The following is a 4,483-nucleotide window of genomic DNA, read 5'->3' on the forward strand; positions in this document are numbered from 1 at the left end:
CATAACTTCATGGTGTGACTGATCAACTTAATTCCCCTGTAGTTACTGCAGGTCTGCACATCTCCTTTATGCTTAAATATCAGTACCAGCACACTCCTTCTCCATTCCTCAGGCATCTTCTCACCTTCCAAAATCTTATTAAACAATCTTGTTAAAAACTCCACTGGATCTTTCCTAAACATCTCCATGCTTCAACATGCTTACTTTCAATGAGCTAGTAAATTTAGCAGTTAATCTCCAGTGGTGGAAAGTAACGAAGTTCGTTACTGTAATTAAGCATCACTTTCGCATATCTGCGCTTTACGGAGACTTTTAATTTACACTACAGTTTAAAGTCTTTTTACTCGACTACATTTTGTGAAATCGGTTGTTCCTTTTTATTTACGAGGATAAAAACGTAACCGGCGAAAGTCACCAATCAGGATCGAGCGCACGCTCTGTTTTAAACCTGTTCTGATTGGCGCTTGTGAATCTACTGATCACCAACATACAGTTCAGCATCAGTTCAACATCAAGCAGAACATCTGTTTTGATTGGCGCTTGGTGGTGGCTACTGAGCGACTCTAACATGCCACAACACATGTGGACACTTTTACAGGAGTCATATTTTATAGAGTGGATCTTTATTGTAACTCAAATACACGGTGTTTGTTCTTCATCCCCCACTGGTTCATTGAACTACTTTTACTCTAAAATCCACATGCAAATTCAGCATTATCTGGACTCTTGCTTGTTTTGGTTGTTATGACAGCACAGTTAAATTGCATTTAATAAAGTTTTGTGACATGTTCTTGGTGCAGCAGACGTGGTGTGGCAGCTGCAGTGGCAAGCATTATGCTTATTATGTATGAGGGGACGTCGAAACTGGCTCCAGGGACAAGTATTTTTCTCTTCTTTTTTTTTTCCGTAGGTTATTTGCCATGTTTTTTTTTGTTGTTGTTTTTTTCTGAAAATAATTTGATGGCGTTGGCTCCTGTAGGCTGAACATTTTCTTGCTAATCCCAGGTGAATGCCAACACACCACAGACTGGCAGGTGCCTGGATTGAAGTAAACCGTGTCAAACCGATTGCCAACCCAATTCTGACAAATTACAGCTCTGAGAGAAAGCGAAAATCCACCCAAATAACTAGCGTATCGCTATTAATGAATAATCTGATAATCGGTGACATTCAGTGGTTATTTTATAATGAAAATTTTTCAAAAGAAATGAATTATTTAATACCAACCAACACATTAGCACTTGATCTTCATGAAATGATGATGTTAATCTCCAGAACCATGAAGATGGATTTGGTTTGTAATTTATATAAACAATGATTTAGTATTACAATCACCATGAACAGTTTTGCACTCGAGTCTCCATCAGTAAACAGTTGATAACCCCAAAAATGATGGAACTGTAATGAATGGACATTCATGGTCACCCTGATGAGGATGAGGTTCTGTTTTGAGTCTGGTTCCTCTCAAGAAGTTATTTCCTCAGCACCATCACCTCTGGCTCACTCATTAGGGATAAACATTTTGTAAAGCTCCTTCGTTCATTGTTAAATAAAATGCGGTACAAATAAAATAAAATGTATTCGAATTCTGGGCAGTGACCACTAAAATATTAATTCACTATGAAAACATAGAACTCCATATAAACTAAATCAATCATAAACTGTTAACTAGTAAATGTGTTGAACATTATTCTATAAACATTTTTTAAACTTTCTGGACAATTTCAAGTTGTAAAGTGAGTTGGAAAAGTTGAAATTTAGCACATGGTCTTCACACACGTTGGCTTTGTTATGACTGTATTAAGCAGGCAGAGGGCGTCGCAGCTTTCCTGAGCTCAACAGCGCCAGTGTAGTGTTGTGGTTGAGAACTGCAGCACACCCAAATTAAGAGCTATTTGGGCAGGTATGACTCTGCCCCACTTGGGGTTTTTTTTGTGTTATATGTGAACATGGCGAGTGGCCCAAATAATTCCACGTGTAATAATGTTGAGTTTTGGTTTCAGAACTTCAGAACTTCAGTTTGCATGAAAAGTCATACAACTTAGCCCTAACAAATAAATAGATAGATTTCTTTATTGTCATGGCACATGGTACAACGAAATTAAGTGTGACATGCCAGATATTATGGACATTTTCCAGATCATGGTACAACAAAAAGTCTTGTAGTCATGTAGGCTTCTAGCACTCAATCATAGTTTGGACATAGATTCAACAATACATCCCAGAATCTGTCACATTACAATATGATCTTCTGAAGATGATCTTCTAAAGGTGATCTGAAGGCACACATCACAGTATGATCTTCTGAAGATAATCTTCTAAAGGTGATCTAAAGGCACACATCACAGTATGATCTTCTGGAGATGATCTTCTAAAGGTGATCTAAAGGCACACATCACAGTATGATCTTCTGGAGATGATCTTCCAAAGGTGATCTGAAGGCACACATCACAGTATGATCTTCTGGAGATGATCTTCTAAAGGTGATCTGAAGGCACACATCACAGTGCAATCTTGTGGAGTTGATCTTTTGAAGATGATCTGAAGGCACAATCACAGTATGATCTAAAGATCTGAATGCTGAGGATAAGAGCTCTATCTGACCATTGGTGCACCAATCAGATATTCTACAGATACTCTTCACCTCACACATCACTATATTCCGATGATCTTCTGAAGATGATCTGAATAGACACATCACTATATGATCTTCTGAAGATGATCCAAATGCACACATGACAGTGTGTTCTTCTGTAGATGATCTTCTAAAGATGATCCGAATGCACAATATGATATGAAGATGATCTTATGGAGATGAAATGAATGCACACATCACAGTATGATCTTGAGGTGATCTGAATGCACACATCACAGTGTGATCTTCTCGAGATGATTTTCTAAAGATGATCCGAACGCACAATATGATATGAAGATGATCTTCTGGAGATGAAATGAATGCACACATCACAGTATGATCTTCTGTAGATGATCTTTTATAGATGATCCGAACGCACAATATATGAAGATGATCTGAATGCACACATCACAGTTTGACCTTCTAAAGATGATCTAAATCCACACATCGCAATATAATGTTTTGAAGATGATCTGAAGATTTGATGAGATGATCTGGATGATCTGGTATGATCACTGGCATGATCGGTGAGACAGAAAGGTTTTTTAATGGAATGATCTGCAATACAAGAGGAATATTTTGTGGTTTTAAGGTTAATTGTTGAAGAAGAAGACAATCTCCCAGCAGGCAGCGTTTCTCAGTTTGTCTTCACTGAGCAGAGGTAAGCCTGAAATTAACAGCGGAATTTATCGAGCATTTATGTGGCGTGACTGACAGCAGGGTTTAGGAGGGGGAATGGAGAGAGAGAGAGTGTGTGTGTGTGTGTGTGTGTGTGTGTGTGTGTGTGTGTGTGTGTTGGAATAATTGAAACTTCAATGCCCACAATCCCCACAGACTCCACACCTCCCCTCTCCACCGTCCACAGCCAGTCAATAGCCCCAAGCGCTGCTATTAGTCAGTTTCTCCAGCCTACGTCACAACCCAACGTGGGACGCGCTCGCGTTCATTGGCTGGAACATGCAAGTCTCTTTGTCCAATCAGAGCAGGGAAAGAGAGCGCTTTGCCGTCGCGAGCGTTTAAGGTGGACTTGGAGGATAGAGGAAATGGAGAGAGATTTATTCTAATCATTTCATTTAGGATTAAAATTATTCATTTCTCCATTTCTCCATCCGTCTAATGAAAAAAAAATACATGGATACGTTTGGAAAAGTTTTCCAGACTTTTGATTGTGTAATTTATATATATGTTGCATATATATAATTATATGCAACAAATGCATTGAGGAAATGTGAACATTTTTTCTCCAACAGAAGAACTTGTGTAATAATGAACAGGAGAGATGTAATCAGACTCCATCACCTTCATAGTCTATAAACATGGAGGTGGAAGTTTAATGGTTTGGGGTTGTTTTGGAGCAGAGAAGGTTGGAGACGTATTCCGGAAAGTAAAAGAAATCCTGAACCCACACGGCTCCCATTCCAAACTTCAACACCATGAAGTTCCGTCTGGACTGCGTCTCGTTGGAAGCGACTTCACCGTACGACGAGACGATGAGCCGAAGCGCACGTCTGAGTTCTGTAAGTGTTATTTAGAGAGCAGACGGTCGTCTGGACTGATATCTATCATGGAACCACCTGCCCAGTCACCACACCTCAATCCTACTGAACTGATCTGAGATGAACTGCATCACAAGAATGAAAGAAAGAAATCTCCATCTAGTGAGGAACAAATTTGGCGAGTTTTACAAGAGGCACGGTGAAGTATTTCAGATGAATTTGTGGAGAAATGAACTGTCCAGAAGCTTTAAAAATAACAATAATTCAAATTAAATAGAACATCTGGACATTTATTGATTTATTTAGTCAAAGAAAATCTTCAGCCTGTTACATTACCGAGTTGCATAGAAAC

This window comes from Silurus meridionalis, chromosome 9 (genome assembly GCF_014805685.1).
Source record: "Silurus meridionalis isolate SWU-2019-XX chromosome 9, ASM1480568v1, whole genome shotgun sequence".
In the NCBI taxonomy this organism is placed as follows: domain Eukaryota; kingdom Metazoa; phylum Chordata; class Actinopteri; order Siluriformes; family Siluridae; genus Silurus; species Silurus meridionalis.